This window comes from Theropithecus gelada, chromosome 4 (genome assembly GCF_003255815.1).
Source record: "Theropithecus gelada isolate Dixy chromosome 4, Tgel_1.0, whole genome shotgun sequence".
In the NCBI taxonomy this organism is placed as follows: domain Eukaryota; kingdom Metazoa; phylum Chordata; class Mammalia; order Primates; family Cercopithecidae; genus Theropithecus; species Theropithecus gelada.
This window is the reverse complement of record NC_037671.1, coordinates 108,524,430-108,543,127: the sequence shown is the minus strand read 5'-3', so window position 1 is coordinate 108,543,127 and position 18,698 is coordinate 108,524,430. Positions and strand designations below refer to the sequence as shown.

Genomic DNA, 18,698 nt, shown 5'->3' with positions numbered 1-18,698 from the left:
TTTGAGACCAGTCTGGGCAACATAGAGAGACCTCGCGTCAGAAGGAAGGAAGGAAGGAAGGAAGGAAGGGGAAGGGGAAGGGGAAGGGGAAGGAATTAGCCAGGGACAGTTGTGCTTGCCTGTGGTCCCAGTACTCGGGAGGTTGATGTGGGAGGATTGCTTGAACACAAGAGATAGGGGCTGCAGTGGGCCGTGATCACACCACTGTACTCCAGCCTGGGCGACAGCACAGGACCCTTTTTCCAATAACAAAGACTCACTGGTAAATGTTTCTCTCTTACCATTTTGTAAAAAATATGAAAATATTTTCTTAGGACAAAAAGTAGATGGTTGGTGGTATCTAACACAGGGTTACAGAAATGCAGCCGGAAGAGATTTAAGGGGATCTTTAGGAAATGCTAGAATGGTTTATTTGTGTTCACTTTATTGCAAATAAACAGACTTCACTTCTGTTGATTGGCAATTTTTTTTTTTTTGAGACGGAGTCTCACTGTATTGCCCAGGCTAGAGTGCAATGGCATGATCTTGGCTCACTGCAACTTCCACCTTCCAGGTTCAAGCAATTCTCCTGCCTCAGTCTCTTGAGTAGGGTACCTGGGACTACAAGCATGTGCCACCACACCCAGCTAATTTTTGTATTTTTAGTAGAGATGGAGTTTCACCATGTTGGACAGGCTGGTCTTGAACTCCTGACCTCAAGTGATCTGCCTACCTTGGCCTTTCAAAGTGCTGAGATTATAGGCATGAGCCACCACGCCTGGCCTATTTGCAACTTTTTAGTAGGTAGTAGTTATTCAGCTCATTTGCTTAATTTTAAGTCTCTCCATGGCATGTGGTTGTACATATACATGTTTTCTCTTTCCATATTAGCTCCTTACATATCTCTGTTTACATATTAAGAGTACAGATTTTTCTTGGTCATTGTTTCCATAAAACTTTCACATCACCTTGAACGCAGTCATTTAGACCATGGTGCAGTGACCCAAGCTTCAGATAATCAGTGACAGAGCCCTAACTAATAATTTAAAAGGTTTTCTGACATCTAGAAGGATCCCTGTGTACTACTTGGCCAGTCAGAGGAAACTGCAGGTAGAAAGAATATTCAGGATTATTCCCTTCCCTGTGATTCTGTTCTGTTCACTCTCAGAAGACTATTCCGTTTCATTAGATGTCTGAAGTTTTGTTTAGTTTGTGCCTGACAGAACCACCTGTGTGTTAGTGAGTTATTGCTGTGTAACAAATGACCCCAGAACTCAGTGGCTTTAAATAGCAAGCACTGATTATCTCACAGTTTCTTGGATGTGGCTTAGCTGTGTCCTCTGGCTCAGGGTCTCCCACAGGGCTGTGATCAAGATACGCCTGGGGGTGCCATCATCTCAAGACTGGGCCCAGGGAGGATTCGCCTCTCAGCTCACTCAGGGGCTGTTGGCCAGAAGCCACTCTCGTGAGCCTTGCCACGTGAGCCTCTCCATAGGGCTGAGTTTTTCTTGTTGTTGTTTTTTGTTTATTTTTGAGACAGAGTCTCACCCTGTCACCCAGACTGGAGTGCAGTGGCGTGATCATAGCTCACTGCAACCTTGAACTCCCAATTTCAAGTGATCCTCCTGCCTCAGCCCCCTGAGTAGCTGGGACTACAGGTGTGCACCACCATGGCCAGCTAATTTTTAAGTTTTATTTATTTATTTTTTTGTAGAAACAGGGTCTTGCCATGTTGCGCAGGCTGGTCTCAAACTCCTGGGCTCCAGTGATCCCACTCCCTCGGCCTCCAAGCTGCTGGGATTGCAGGTGTGAGCCACCACACCCGGCATCCACTGGGCTGTTTACAGCATAGCAGCTGGCTTCCCTCTGAGAGGGCCAATGAGAGCTCCAGAGGTGGGGAGCAAGACAGAAGTTGCAGTCTGTTTTGTAACCTAATCTTGGAAGTGACACCCCACCACACTGACCACTTTTTAGAAGGAAGTCATTACTTCCAGCCCCCAGGCAAGGCGAGTGTGAAAACCAGGAGAAGGGATCACTGGAACCATCTAGCAGGTTCCCTACTGTGCTGTGGAGTGACTTTTCCCTGTAGGGCCTCATATAAAATGATTCTGGGCATCAAAAGGCCTGGAAACATTGCTCCCTCCAGTCCCACTGCTGCTGGGTGCCTGCGAGGGGATGGGGCTTCCTACCGTTAAACCACAGGGCCAAGTACTGGCTTCCAGCTGCTTCCGCCTTCCCCACCAGACTTCTTTCTTTCATGGACTTTTCAGGAATTGCCTACCCTGCCCTCTCTTCCAGGATAGACTGATCACTCTTCTGCCTGAATTCTTCTCTGAGCTTTGAAGCCAAACTTCTTCCTACTCCACTGAACTCTGAACCAAACACAGAATGCTCATAAGCTTTCACTTTAAACTGCAGGGAAAGCCACTGGACTAAACCAAAACAAGAAACAGCGGGGAAGTGTGAGGGTTACCAGAAATCCAGGTGACTGCAAGACTGGCTCTCCTAGCAGGAAGGAAATACTATTTATGGACTATCTCATGCCTACCTAGAGGCTTTGCTTAGGGTCTCCCTGATGCTAACTCATCAATTCTCAAACCAACACTACAATAAGATTATCGTGACTTATAATTGACATTATTCCAATTTAACACATGATGAAATGAAGATTCAGAATAAGGGACTTTCCCAGGCTTACAGAGTAAGTGCCCTAGTGCCCGGCATTCGCTCCCAGTGCCTGAGGCCTTCCCACAACACCACGACCCTCTTCTGGTGGCCTCTGTCCCCATCTCCCAGATTATCCTGGTATGGAAGTGAGTCAGGTTCTTGTCTTAAACGTTGGTCTACTCGGTCTTGACAAGGTAAATTCTGTAGACTCCAGACAAAGCTGGGGCTAGGATAGTACCTTTCCTCCATCTCTTCTAGAACCTTCTTCTCTCCTGTCTTGCCTTGGATTGTTTTTCTCTTTCACACAAGAGTGTCTTCAGCATTTGGGAGTCTTGCCCACCCTCAAGCTCGTGGTTGAGGAAGGGGCTTCCCTATCTGGCTTTATGTCTGTGCTAGTCTCAGGGTGGCCTCTGTGCTCCTACCTACTTCAGCGACTGTGGGAACCCGTCTTCTCTGAATGGACTGATACGTGTGCACCAGGGCTCAGTTGAGAAAGCTGAAGGGCAGTGTGGACAGCCAGATTATTCACCAACCGCTGGACCAGGGACCTGGATAGATGTTAATTTTTATTTGCTGGCTCATAGAGAGGCATTCTAGGGGTGTGGGGAGAGGGGCCAGGGCAGTGGATGGTGACTGGGAGCACTGAAGGACTTGGGGCAGCATCTTTAGTGGCTAGCCCCAGAGTGTGCTTCTGAATAGGTAGCTGGGTACATACTTTCCCTCCTAAGAGTAATGGTTCATAATACTGTTGGGGTCCAGAACCCCTTTGAGAATCTATGGATCCTCCCACACAATGTGAAACCATGGCTGTAGGTAAGGCCACCATCCTCTCCTGTCGCGGCAAGCTGGTGACCCTCAGCTGAGCCACCCTGCAACTGGGTGCCTGAAAGCAGGTTATATCAGCTGGGGGGCCATGGCTGCATCAGTGCCCCTATCTCCTACCAGACTTGGGGCACCTCCCATCGACTCCAGGAGCTCCCCAGCTCCTGTTTCTACTCTGAAGGAGAGGCTGCATTCTCAGCTCATATGGAGAACAGGAACCGTTGATATTCCTTTGCTCAACTGACCTGTTTTCCTATTTTCCCACCCAGATGTCCCATTCAAAAATCTCCTCTTCAAAAAAGTACTTTGCAGAGCTTGCTCTTATAGTCAGACAATATTGAAGTCCTTTCATCTTGCACCGTGCAGCCTCAGACTCTCCACCCAGGGGAGAGTAAGAGTCAAAACCTCAACTGATGGAAACTTCTGGTAGAAAAAGCCTTCCAGAACTGCCCAGAGTAAGCACTGCAGTCACGAGGCTTTGCCACTGAGCACATAGGCTCAGCTGGAGCATTTTCAAGCTGTTTTTCTGTGGCCTTGCTTGGTGGACCTCTGCTTTTTGACCTCAAGTTTCACAAGTGCTTAAAAGATGAAGCAGTGTTTTTTTGGCAGCCATGTAATGGTCTCTCAGGAAGTTGTTTCTGGAAGTGGAAAGACTGTTCTCAGAACTTGACAGTTCTTTAGGGCTCCAGTTATTCTGAATGTTGAAGCCAACTGGACAATGTATGGCGCAAGCCTAAGAGGGATAGGGGTGTGACTATAGGAGGGGCTTTCTGATCCTTCTGTCTCTGCATTGTATCACTCTACAGTTTCCCTGTTGATTCTCCAACTTTGCCATCTGCTTGGCAAAATTCAAGAAAGGTGGCACTTGTTTGATTGTAGCTTTCATGGCAATCACACCTCCCAAGCCTTCCATCAGGCCAGCCAGGCATGATTTCCACTGTTGCAGTCCCTCTTGGTGTTCTCTAATTAAATATGCTTTTTCCAGATGTTTCTCCACCATATTCCTTAAGGTTGTTTCCACTATTTTTCCCCACCTAGATTTTTCCCTAGATCTAATGTTCACTATTCTGACTTTTGCCCTTCTCTTTTTAGTAATCAGTTCATTATCATGTTTGCCGTGGGGAAGTCCTCAGGAATCCTTTTCTTCTATTTCCAAATGAGCTGAAAAGTTTTTTTTTTTTTTTTAATCTCAGAAGTGTGTGACTTAAAAGAAGACTTAAGTAAAGAAATTATATGAAAGTTTGGCCACCGATGAATATACTTGGAAAAGCACAATTAGATGAAGACTAGGGGTGGGAGTGGGCATTAATTAATTAATTTAAAAAGCACAATTAGATGAAGACTGGGGATGGGAGTAGGCATTAATTAATTAATTAGAAAAGCACAATAGGGCGGGCGCGGTGGCTCACGCCTGTAATCCCAGCACTTTGGGAAGCCAAGGCGGATGGATCACAAGGTTAGGAGATCGAGACCATCCTGGCTAACATGGTGAAACCCCATTTCTACTAAAAATACAAAGAAATTAGCTGGGCATGGTGGCGGGTGCCTGTAGTCCCAGCTACTCTGGAGGCTGAGGCTGGAGAATGGCGAGAACCCGGGAGGCGGAGCTTTCAGTGAGCTGAGATCGCACCATTGCACTCCAGCCTGGTCAGCAGAGCAAGGCTTTGTTTCAAAAAATAAATACATAAATAAAACAAAAAAATTAAAAAGCACAATTAGATGAAGACTGGGGGTGGGAGTGGGCATTAATTAATTAGAAAAGCACAATTAGGCCGGGCGCGGTGGCTCGAGCCTGTAATCCCAGCACTTTGGGAGGCCGAGACGGGCGGATCACGAGGTCAGGAGATCGAGACCATCCTGGCTAACACGGTGAAACCCCGTCTCTACTAAAAAAAAAAAATACAAAAAACTAGCCGGGCGAGGTGGCGGGCGCCTGTAGTCCCAGCTGCTCAGGAGGCTGAGGCAGGAGAATGGCGTAAACCCGGGAGGCGGAGCTTGCAGTGAGCTGAGATCCGGCCACTATGCTCCAGCCTGGGGGACAGAGCAAGACTCCGTCTCAAAAAAAAAAAAAAAAAAAAAAAAAGAAAAGCACAATTAGATGAACACTGGGGGTGGGAGTGGGCATTAATTAATTAATTAGAAAAGCACAATTAGATGAAGACTGGGGGTGGGAGTGGGCATTAATTCCTCAACAGCACATGGTATTTTTCAGCTTTCTCCCAATGAGTTCAAAGAGTTTCATTGAAAGTATATCCTTGTACTTCCTAGTGTCTAGGAGACACACTCAGGCTTCCAGTTTTACTCAGCACCTACCGCCTGTACTCTTCTGAGGTTCTTTGACATTCCTGCTGGTTAGGAGTGGATACTGGAGCAATTAGGTACAGTTCCACGCTGACACTGCAGAAGTGGAGATCTCTGGAGTCTCTGCAACCCCACCCTCTCTTCACAGGGAGCAAGTACTTCTTGGGTATAACCTGGGAATTCTAGAAAGTTTATCTTTATCTTTTTTCATAAATGTAAGTTTATGCTTTAGCATTGTACTGGTCAGAATCCTCCAGTATTAAACAAAACTAACCATTATGGTCTTTGTTTAGCATACATGTATTTTGTAATAACAGGAGCAGTCATCACCATTTAGTGTCAAGCTTGATTGACAGGGCCCCCGGGAATCTGTGGTTTCTATGTTATGTAGAAACCACAGAGCTTGATATTCTTCAACTGGAATTGGAAAGCAGAGCCCAAGAGAAATGTTCTTGACCTTCAGTCACTAAGGCATTACTACCCGACTGCTGGCAATCCATCAATGAGAGACTTTGTCACCCAAGACTCCAAGCTTGTCTTCTGCCCAGACTGGACAAGGCACCTTCATGCTAAATAGCTTTAGGTTTCGCTGTGTTCTTAATTACATTTAATAAGGATCATTGAAATCCTTATAAAAAGGTGAAAGCAGGTACAGCTGTTATCGTATTCCACTAAGAAAGTGTGTAGAGTGCAAAAACAGAAGTGTAGGCCTCATTGTGGTACAACTGAGAGACCATGCCTCGGGCCCATGGCCTTTGAAGATGGCCACATCTGATTGACTTCTGGTTCTGAAATTTATTAGCTAAACCAGGCTCAGTCAAATTAATGAACCTCTTATAAGTCTTATCAGTCAAATTAATGAACCTTAGTTTCCTTATCTGTGAAATGGTCTCAGTAATACCAACGTCAGACAATTAGCTGTGTACATTTTTGTAGACATTATATGAAATGCTATATGTGAAACTGTCTGCAATATAGGTACTCAATCAAAAAAATGTGCATTTTCATTTGGTCCCTGCAGTCTTACTGTCTAGCTGCCTGTTACTTTGAAAACCATGTGTATGAAACAGTAACAGGGCTAGATAAAAAGAAAAAAAAAATGATGTGGGACCACATCTATGTGTCTAGCAGGCATGGATCTTCCCTCTGGATCTGTTTGTTCTGACCTTGTCTTCTAATTGAGCTGGATAATTACATGGTAGGAGCTCTCCCCAACATCAGGGCTGAGAAATACTGTCATCATGTTTTAATGCAAAGGCACTTTGCCAGGGATAATAGTCGATACCACGGGCATTGTTTTAGGTGAGAAAAAGGAATCATCTGTGAATGAACGCTAAGTGCTGTCCCTTTAGAGAAGGGAAAAATGAATCGGCAGCCGCCAACAGCAACCCAGTATCCAAAGACTTCCAGTGAATTTCATTTTGTTCATTTCTACCAAATATGCACTTTTGAAGCTATCTTCGCCTGATAGTCTCCAACTTGGTGTCACAGGGCACGTGGGCTTTAAGCCGTTTACCTTGTTTTTTTTCTCCCCTTTTTGGAAATAGAACCATTTTCTCCTTAAATACCTTTGTAGCCTTTTTTCTTTTCTACTCAGAGCACCTTATTTCCATTTTGCATAATTATTATGTACTATTTTTCAAATTATGATGTCTCTGCTATTGGAAACAACATTGTTTAGTGAGTTGATGGGTGAAATAGCTTAGCCTTCTGCACTCACATGTGTCTCTGTCTCAACGACTGGATATTTCTAACTTGTATTGATCCTATATTATCTAATTCCTTGAGGTTTATGATGACGGATATGTTAAAAAAAATCTTCAATTCCTCTTCACTCTTAGGGAAACACTGTAAAGCAAAATTTACTTAGTAATGCTTCCTCCTTCGCAAAAGGAAGAAGGTGGCCCTTTTTCTCCCCCAGGAGTGGGACCTTTAGCTCAGAGGAGTGCTGTCAGCAGAGGCTGGAGCACACGGAAGTGGGGTCTGCTCACTTCCTTCTCAGTGTCTTCCACTGCTTCACCCGCATGACGACCTTTGCACCCATCGCTTTGCAGTTTGCTACCAAACGTGGACCTAGATGTCCTGGGTCTGCTCTGATGATTCCACGACATTCAATTCAGCAAATATTTGTCGAGTGCCTATCGTGTAGCAGTGTATGAGGCATTGGGGATGCCACAGTGACTAAACAGCCTACAACGCCCCTGCCCCCCCCGGACGTGCTGTTCCAGAGTCTTGTCTAGGGAGGGTTACACTGTGCTTCCACCAGTCACTCGGTGCACCGACCGAAGGAGGCCTGGAATTATTAGGGTCAGGGAGGGTCTGGGGCTCCCTGTCCTTGCCAACGCCCTTCCTCTCTGCGGGTCTCACTCCTGCCTCTGATGCCCCCTCCAGAAAGCCTTCACCAACACCCGCCCTTCCGGCCCACTGAGCTGGTCCCCTCCACCGTTCCTCAGCACCTGTGTTTCCACACTTGCTCTTTTGTTTGAAGTGTGTGAATTTGTCCCCCCCGCCCCCCACTGGAATGTGAGCTGCCAGGAAGCGAGGGTCTTGTCTTGATCCTGCTGCTTTCCTAGCACATGGTGCGGTGTGCTGGCAGGTGGTGTGTGTTCAGTGACTGTGTGTGGAGTGCCTGAATGAAGGCGTGAAGGAGACTCGGTCATCTCTTGCATCCACAGTACTCGTAGACTTGTTCTCCAGCTCTGGAAAAACTTCCCAAGACTCACATGTGCCTTTGCCCCAAAGGTCCTGAGTTACTGCATCTTTGTAATGCAGAAGACACGTTTCCATAGCAGTAACATCTGGACTTTGTGCAGTGTGACTGTCCCAGAGGGCCTGGCCTCGTTCTACAGGATAGGCGTGGGGGTACCAGCTCCCTGGCAGAGGCCCCAGTCCTGGGTAAAGCTGTGCTCACTGCCTGCCCACTCTGGGTGAGCAACTGAAGCCCTAGTGTGGGGCCGCTGGCCATGGAAGCACTGGGAAAGGGGCCACTGGGGAAGGAGGAGCAGGCACAGGCACAGCAGGCATCTCCCGGTGGCACCAGCAGCCACACCCCTGGGCCACCTCCCAGCAGGGAGCCTGATGGCCCCAGGGCCTTGGGATGGGAGGAGAAGCTCACTGGTGCTCAGTGTGCAATCTGCAACAAGGCAGGGCATTTTCCTTCCAACAAGATTTTCTTGAGCATGTGGAAAATGTCTCTGTTGGGCAATTCATTGCCAAACAGTGCTCATTGATGAGCTATCCAACATTTGGGTTCAATTCTACCAACATTGCCGGTGTTGAGGAGATTTAATTTGTGTAGTATTTGATTCTTTCTCATTCCTGAACACCTCCTTCTCATCTTGCCATCCCTAGACCACCCGCAACACAAAGAAAGAGAAAGAGAATGGACCAGGCATCTGAGATTCTGGATCTTCAGGGGGCTTGCTGGAACTGAGGGGAGTTGGGTCCCATATGTGTGGCCTTGTACTGTACTTTAAATACCCAGTTTAAGACAGAAATCTGCAAGGATGACTGAAGAACTTTCTCTAGTCACATTCCTCCCAGAAATTGGGTACAGACCAGAGCTGAGATAGGAGATAACCTGGGTTTTGCATTCTTAAATGTATGATCCTCCATACCCCAAAACAATTAGACTAATTAAGGTACTATAAGGCAACTTGCAAAACTCAAGAGCTTCAGCCAGCTCTGTTTCAGTCCAACAGAGAATATACATTATTGTCTCTGTTTCAGTCCAACAGAGAATATACATTATTGTCAAGCATCTTCTTTATTGATAGTTGAATTTTTAAAAGCACAGGCAGATTTTAATATTTCGGCAATTCTCTTCTTTTTTAGTTCAGCAAGTACTTATACATTTATTTTTAATAACATATTTTTCTACTACAAAAACAAGCCATGCTTTAATTAAGAATATTTGGAAACCACCAAAAAGCACATATGCACAAAATCACCCAGGGATAATGAGATGATGGGGCACATTCTTCCAGTTACGAATATAAATGTGTTTGAAACACAAACGGGATCATCTCCACTGTACTTTGTATCCTGTGTTTTTTTAGATGTCTCTTCATTTCATTTAACAAATAGTTATTGAAGGTCAACTATGTGCTAGACTGAATTCTAGGCACTGGAGGTTACATCTGTGAACCAAGCAGATACACTTCCTCATTGCATTGAGCTTTTTTCTAGTGGGGTCAGACAGTAAGCAAGGAAGTACATATATTAATAGTGCACCAAGTGGGGTTAAGTGCTATGGGAAAAGTAAAAGCTGGAAGGGGGTTGGGGTTGGTGGAGAGGGAGTGGCTGGTCATAGGGGGGCTGCAGTTTGGAGATTGTGTGCAGCACAATCAGGGAAGTCTCTACAGAGAAGGTGATATTTGAGTAAAGGCTAGGAGGAGCTCTGTGGCTCCCCGTAGGGAGGGGATTCCAGGCAGGGGGAAGGCACAGGCAAATGTGCCTCTCCCAGAGAAGAGACAGGCCTGGCTTGTTCCAGGGCTGCAGGGGGCAGCAGGAGGGAGGAAGATGAGGTCAAAGAGGTCACAGGAGCCAGATGGCTTTGTAGCCTCTGCAAGTACCTGGCTTTAGTTCTGAGCACAGGAGGGACGCGCTCTGGCTTGAGCTGGTGCATTGGGCACGGAGTGCAGGCTAGGGAGAAGCAGAAGAGCCGGGCCGTGCTTTGATGGGCTCGGGAGGCTGCAACGTGGAAAGGCTCCCACGCAGACACCTCTGCCTCAGGCTCTAAATGTGGAGATGTTTTAGGAATACTGTGGCCAATTTTGTTCACTCACGTTTTTTAAAATGTATGCACGATAGTGATATATGATTTTTAAATTGGTGTCTAATTAAGTCTATAACAGCTCTTTCAATAAGTATGAAATAAAGATTCCTTGTGGTTAGAGAATATCATCTGATTTGGCACATTTCCCCTTAATGATACATCTTAAAATGTGGGGTACCTTAGATTGGATGAAACAAGAATTATGACTAGAACTAAAGTCCTGCTATGACTTTCCCATACAGAGTTTCCAGATTGGAGGCAGAATGGACACCCTTCAAATATAAGCCAGGGTCAGAGGCAGCTAAACCCTAGAATGCTGTTTAGTGCCAGGACAAATCCTAAATCACTACCCTGGATGCTTGGTGTGGGCAGGTCTTCCCAGCACACACACCAGCAGCTCTAGGAAGAGCTTTCTCAGAAGGGCCCTGGCTTGCCCTGACGATGACTTACGGTTCGTTCCAGGATGCACAGAAAGCAAAATGGAGTTACTTGGGCCAGTTAGCTCAGTGGCCACACATAGTCTGAAAATGAGAAGACATCCACCTGCGTCAGGACTCTAACGGGAAATCAGGGGCATATGGTTGCCATGCCTAAGTAATGTCAGGACGTCAAAGAGCAACTTCTGGGGCAAAACAGTGTTGACTTTCCCTCCCGTGACTCACACGCTACCCAGAAGCCTCTGGCTTCCTGAAATTCTATTTCATTTCATTTCATTTTTTCGAGACAGGGTCTGGCTCTGTTGCCCAGGCTGGAGTGCAGTGGCATGATCTTGGCTCACTGCAGCCTCAGTCTCCCAGGGTCAAGCGAACCTCCCACCTCAGCCTCCCAAGTAGTTGAGACTACAGTCACACGCTACCACACCCAACTAGTTTTTGTATTTATTTATTTATTTTTTTGTAGAGACAGAGTTTTGCCATGTTGCCCAGGCTGGTCTCAAACTCCTGAGCTCAAGCACTGCCCACCTCAGCCTCCCAAAGTGTTGGGATTATAGGCACTCCCGGCCTCTTCCTGGAATTTTACATGCAACTCAGGATCACTTGGCAAAAATGTTGATGCACCACAATATTCACTAGTAAACTCTTGTACATTCTCAATAGTAGATGGGTAAATTGGGCTGTTTACACGCTATGATTTGAAGCCTGTATTTCAAAGCTACAGATTCCCAGGTCTTGTATCTTAAGTAGATCTCTCTGGGTGGTCTGGGAGGCCCTGAGTTAAGAATAAGGGCACTAACTCTGTCTTGCACACTTAAAGGGTGTTTGGGCCACACGGGCGGAAGACAGCACTTTCCTCTTCTCCCCTCCTCAGCTCTCTGTTCACGGAAGTGCTTGACGCCTGGAGCCCCTCTCCTCACTCATGAACTCTGCAAGTTCAAGGCAAGACTGTGCTGTGTTTGGAGACGTCCCTGTTTAACTCTGCATCTAGCCAGAAAGCCTGCAGGAAAAAACCGGATTTCCTAAGTGATGTTCCTCGCTTTGGTAGGGTGACCTTCACCTTCCTCCTCCCCTAGCAAGCCCGAAAGCTACAGTTCTCACACAACAAAGGTAGACAGAGAGACGGATGGAAAAACAAGCCATTGAGCTTTGATGAAACTGAACGTCACCTTTGTAGTCTACAAATGGGTGTGTGGAGTTCTACTGTCACCTCTATGCTCTCTGGGTTTGAGCTTTTCCTTCCAGCTTGCTTTGCTCATATTTTCCACGTTAGTCCCTGGGCTCATTGATTTAAATTCCCTCTCTTGGTACAGGCATGCATAGACTCCTGGCTCTGTGCGTCTGGGGTAATTAACACGATGAGTCACTAAGGGCTTTCCAGGCACAGGGTCCTGCCATCGTGATCTTGTAGGGGAATGTCACTCTTGGGAGTTTTATGAAATCATCTCTTTGGTTTTTCCTATTCTAGAGTTGTGAGTGGATATGCTTTCTGAATCTACTTTTTCCTCTATTTGTCTCCAAGTAATGTGCTCATCTTTGCCTTGCGGTGGTAGATTTGTTTCTAAGTATGTGATTAAGGAACAAATCACAAAATGAATGGTGCTTATGTTCCTGCCTGTAAGTGAAAAGTACATTTGTTTTGCAGTGACTCATATGAAAAGGAAAAGGGGTCATTTCTATTGCAACCCTTAAAACCTCCATTTCTCACAATGCTACTCTGATTATTTCAGACGTGTGAGTCATTGGCTCAGGTTATTTCATTTATGATTGTTTGCCTTAGCTACTTTTTATTGAAATGCTTTGTAGTCAAGAATCTGAAACTTAAAATGCTAGGTTACTTGATGATTTCTGCAAAGTAGAAATTCCCTGAATTGGAGTGTGGCAATAATGCAGCAAGGCCACTTCCTCTTCCTGTGTAATAATAAATGCATGCCTCATGGTTATGTCTAAAAAACAGTTATTCTCATGTTTATGCTTTCATACATACAGGACAGACCAAAAATATCAAATGTAGGCCATTTGCTGCAGTCAGGAGTCATGAGCTACTAGTAACAAACTTTTTTTTATGTGTATCCATTTATAGACAAAACATTAAAAGAAGACTTGAATTGTTTTGATACAGGAAAAGATTCTCTACTTCTTGTTCCAAAGGCACTTGGTTTTAATGTCTCTGCTATATCTTGTTAATGTTGTTGTTTTGTTTTGTTTAGTTTTTAAGCTAATCTTCTCCCAAAGAATGTCCTCTGGAAAACAGAGAGACCTAATTACCCAACAATGAAATCCATATTTCCTATCCAAATGTTTAAGAAATTAGTTTAGTCTTAGGGTTTTTGTTCAAGGAATCAGCTTTATGTCAGATTCTAACCTGTAAGCCAGTCTCTAAACATGAATATGGAATTAATGACAGTGTTGATTCTGGGATGTCAGTGTCTGTTTGATGCTAAAATGATTTTATATCTATCTACCTACCTACCTACCTATCTATCTATCATCTATCCCTCCATCTATCTTTTTAATGATCAGATACACCGATTGTGTGGTCTCAGATAATATGGTGCCCAGAAAACAGTTCCACTTTTCATGTATAAGCATCAAAGCACAAAAACAACTTTTACTAAAGATTCAAAAAGATTGCTATTTGAACTGAAAAAAATTCCATATAATGTTTTGGCAGTGCTATGATTTCTAATTATTACCTGGAATGAATTTCTGTACCTCGAATGTACGATGCATTGACAGTTTGTGCATAAGTATTTATCATCATATCCAAAATCAAACAGCTCTCGCTGATGTATATGATTGGAGGGAGAGCTCTGTAAAGGCTTCTCATCATTTTAGCATCTGGTGCTAAATTGGCTAATTTCTTTTATGTTATGAAGATGTATGCTTTCAAATTCTTGTTTTTTCCCCCTGTCACTTTCCAGTTCATCTTTATGAAGACTAAGACGCCTGTAGCCTGTTTTCTACATTGCCCTGAGTTGTATGTAGGTCACAATTCTTGAGACAGAAATAGGATTCCATTTGGTGTTTATATCTTTGGCAGCTGCCTCATCATCTTGTATCAAATCCAGGCCCTCAGGGATGGAGTCTTCCTCAACACAGATGGCACTCAGCATTGGAGTTCCCATCCACAGTTGCTCAGAAATATGAAGGAGCCATTTTCAAGTCATCTGAGCTCAGGCGAAGAATTTGCCATACTGTGCACAGCGCTTCCTTTAGCTGTGAAGCTGTGCCAGTCTGTGGATCGACTGAGATGTCCCATTAGTCTCACCTCCTTCAGGAGGTAAACATTCACAGTCGTGGGCAGGGTCTGCTTATTGCCTTGTCTTTACCACAAGGACTATAGATGCTCTCTGCTTTTTCTGAGCAGCAGTTTGAAGGTGTCTCAGTAGCCCTGACCTCATTGTTTGTTTAGGGTTGGGAATTCTGCTGCTTTTATAAAAAGTGAGTTGTTGAGGATTTCTAGGACAAATTCAGCACTGTCCTCTGTCACACACACAGGCTGGTGGAATGGGACTGTCACAAAGCACCTAGCATTGTACAGAGTTGTACCAACATATGGTGCTTCATCTGCTAGAACTTTAGCACATGGAGGGTCTTAGAGGTTCCAGCAAATGCCCCTAGAAGGTTAATGTGAGGCACACTCGGCTCAATGAGCTGAGGAATATCCTCTCCTCTCAGCTGAGGGAGCCTCGTGGGAGGAACTGGGCCTTAGCATCTGTCTGAAGGAAGTTATGGGACCTAGCAAGCCAACAAGAGTAGAGAAGTTCTAGACCAGGTCTGTGGTTGCTGAGGGTATGGGTGACTTGACTCTCCTCCTCTTTCAGGTAAATTTTAGTAAAATTCACTAAATGGATTCTGTTCATTCAGCTACTCAACAAATATTTATCAAATTTGGTTGCATTTTCCACCATGCGAGGCATCCTGCTAGGTGCTACAAAGGACACGAAGAGGAACAGGGGCCAGTCTCACCTTCCAGGACTTTTAATCTAGTGAGGTGCGTGGAGCATGTCCGCAAATAGCCACATGTCCGCAAATAGCCACATGTCCTGAGGAAGGGGAGCAAAGGAAAACACGGTGGGGGTCCAGAGAAAGAAGCGATCCCTTTTGTTTAGGGGTGAGCCCAGAAACTCTACCAAGGCTTTTCAGGAAGCGGTATTGAGCTGGAAGTGGAAGGTTGGGGAGCATCAACATGCCAAATGGGAGGTGCGGGTGTTCCAGACACATGGACTGGACAGGCAGCGCCAGCGGTGGGTGAAAGCCCATGCTTGCCTGAGATGCCCAAATGTTAGGTGTGGCCATTGCTGGGATTCAGGAAGGGGCAGTGAGAGAGAGGGAGAGAAGGTGACTGGGGGACACTTAGACACCAGATAAGGAGCTCGAGCTTCGTTGGCAGGGACGGCAGAAGCATGGAAGGCTTTTGGGCAGAGACACGTGTGATTGGAGCTGGCAGTGGTGGTTGGGACAGATTGAAGGAGGGGATCGTGGTAGGCAGGGATGAGGTCACTGTCTAGGCTGGGCACAGTGGCTCATTCCTGTAATCCCAGCACTTTGGGAGGCTGAGGCAGGAGGATCACTGGAGCCCAGGAGTTTGTGACCAGCCTGGGCAACAAAGTGAGACCCTGTCTCTACAAAACACACAAAAAATTAGCCAGGCGTCATCCGTGGTGAGGGTCTATAGTCTCAGCCACTCAGGAGGCTGAGCTGGGAGAATCTCTTGAGCTCCAGGAGTTCAAAGCTGCAGTGAGCCGTGATCATACTACTGCACTCCAGCCTGGGCAGCAGAGTGAGACCTTGTCTCAAAAAAGGTAATAAATAAATAAATAAATAAGTAAACAAACAGAGATCACTGTTCCAGCTGTCCCCCGGAGAGAGAAGACAGAGAGGGCTTTTGAGAGGAGGGACTCGAAGGCAAAACAGAGTGGAAGGAAGGCCCTGAGTGGGAGGAAGGCTGGCCATTTCTCTTTAAGAAGGGGGAAGGAGGAAGACAAGCGCAGGTGGGCCACGCACCTCGGTTCCCCCCGGGGGGGTCCAAAGCACTCACCAACGCAAGTCTAGGCAGAGCTGGTTTAACCATCTCATAGACCCAGAGCACGCAGTCGCCTTGTAACAGAACTCTTCCTGTAAGCTCCTTCCTGCCTCCCTGTCTACTCCACCTGCTTTCTTCTTCACCATGGAGGGGCCAAAAACTGCAGCTGGTGAGCTGGGGTGGTGGAGGGGGCTTAACTTCATATCAAGGTAGAAGTTACCATTATTCACTGGGATTATTACCCTTTCATGTACTTAAATGACACTGTTTGCTACTTAAAGCGACAAGGACTTCCTATTACCTTCATATTATGATCAGAGAAGTCACTAGACCCACCTGAGATTTCCTGCGGGAACAGGAGCAGGAGCAGGTTCCCAGGGAAACACAAATAGATGCATTTCAGATCCGTGCCCTGACGTGTCCAAGTGCAACAGCCCGCTACGCAGTGAGAGAACCCTGGCAGGCAGCAGGCCTCCCCGTGTCAGCTGGACTTTCCCTTTTCCTCCTTTCCTGGGATGGCTCTGAATAAATCAGTGTATGCTGAAGTGCAGATACCGATCTACAGTGTATTGTCTCTGCAGTGAGAATGTGGCAGGGGACATCCTGTTTGGGGGTTGGAGGTGATGAGAGGCCGCAGAGGCATCAGCTTGGGGAAGTGGGGTAGCTGTGGAAGATCCCAACCCTGCGGATAGTGCACTTGGGACAGGGAACGGTGGAGGGCAAGGCATGCTAGAACTTGCTCTAAGAGCAAGAGGCAGCCTTTGCAACGTTGAGCAGGTAGACTTTGCAGTCCACCAAGCTGCCTTTCAGACCCAAAAAGGAAAAAATAAGCACACCAGAGCCTACGATCTACTCAGTCACCCTCACGGGAGGGTTCTGGCCATTCACAAGTAGCCATCCTTGGAGAAGCTCCATAGCGTTAAGTCACAGCTGTCAACACCTGAAGTGGAACACTCTCTCCTAACCAGGTCTGTCTGGTTCACCTTGTCCAGCTGTGCCCTCGCTGAAGCTGGCTTTGCTGTGCCAACATCTTCTTCTTCAAATTCATTAATCTTGAAAAAGGGGAAAAACGTGGGCTTGTTTTTATTCACTGTCATTGTTCAAATTATGTTGAATTGTGAATTCAAGTTTTTTTGGAAAATTCTCTTCTACACATTTGCTCTTTTCCCTAACCACTTTATAACAAAAAAAGTCCCCCTAAAGTAGATTATTTTAGACTAAAATTATATATATTCAGGGTTTATATATAGCATATATGTGTGTGTGTGTGTGTGTGTATGTATGTATGTGTGTGTGTGTATATATATATATAAAATTTCATACCAGGGTATTTTCATGCCTTCAATATAGACTGTGTTTCTTTTTTTAAAATTTTATTTGGAAATAATTTCAAACTTATAGAAAAGTAGCAAGAGTAAGAGTAGTACAAGGAACATCCGTTTACCCTTTACCCAAATTCACCTCTTGCTAATACTTGATCCCATTTACTCTGTCTAGACAATATTTTTTTGAGCTATTTGGGAGTAAGCTGCATTCATCGTGGCACTTTATTCCTAAATACTTCACTGTATATCTCCTCGTGCTAGGAAACTTGCACAACCACGGTCCACATTATCAACATCAGTGATCGCTCCAGGAAGCTGTGTCTAGGTCTGCAGGCCTCTTGAAGGCTGGTGCACTAACGTTCTATCTATCACTTGTCTCAGCAAAGGGGATCACGGTTTTGCTCAGCAAAGGGGATCAAGTCCCAGACTCCTGCCTGCATCCCTTTGCCATCCATCAGAGACCTGCACAGCAGTGGGGTGCTGGTTCCCAGGGCTTCCAAGACCAAGAGCCCTGTCTGCTTCCCAGTCTTGGGCAGAGCTGAGCTTCCCAATCCTTTCTTCTCCAGCTCCCCATCTCTGTTTTGTCTTGAGAACATGGAAGAGGATATTCTGATGAGGTGGGCAATCTAGCATTGCTTTCCACGCTAGATGTCCTAATTCCACGATTCTGCATCCTGTTCCCCAATGCCCATGATGTTATTTAATGTGGCAACAGTGGAGTGACTGTGGTCACTGCAGATCCCATCCTTCACTTAGGTCCAAGCATCCGAGTGCATCAAAGCGCCATGGTAAGAACTGCTCCGGCTCCAGAATACCTGGATCTGAGACCAAATGTCAGACGCTTGTTCCTAGGCTGGCCTCGTGTAGAGCTGAGTTTGTCCCAGTGGCACCTCTCCCTGACTCATCACAACCCCTGCTTCATGTCAGCGTGTCAGACTGACAGCAGTGAAGAGGTTGAGTTAAGAGTTGGGCCACGTTCGTCCGTTGGTAGCTCAGACGCCCTCTGGAAAAGCACGAGATGATTCTATTCCAGCTGCTGAAATCCCTTACATCGTCTTCAGAAACTTGCCTGCAAGTCCATTTCCATAGCTCATTCCCTTCAGAATAGATTACCTCCAAAACATGGAAAATTGGTGTCTTGCCCTTTGAGAGTGTGTGTACAGTCCTCAGCATCTGAGGCTGGCTGAAAGTCCCTGAGTCGTTTGACCCAAGTGGGAAAGGCCGGCTTGCATGAAGATCATTCTAAATTGATGTCTTCTTCTATTATGTAATCCCAGGGGAGGGTGGGGGGATCTCATAGACTCCTGGACTGTGTTTACAGCACACAGGACACGTGTCTATTTATACAAGCTCTATGCGTCTTA

At 45.9% G+C, this 18,698-nt stretch overlaps 1 protein-coding gene across 2 annotated transcripts in view; it reads left to right on the top strand.

Annotated features, from left to right (window-relative positions):
* The window catches only part of ZDHHC14 (zinc finger DHHC-type containing 14), a 305,082-nt gene that overhangs the window by 154,319 nt on the left and 132,065 nt on the right, over nt 1-18,698 (top strand). The gene's annotated exons all lie outside the window — the stretch shown is intronic.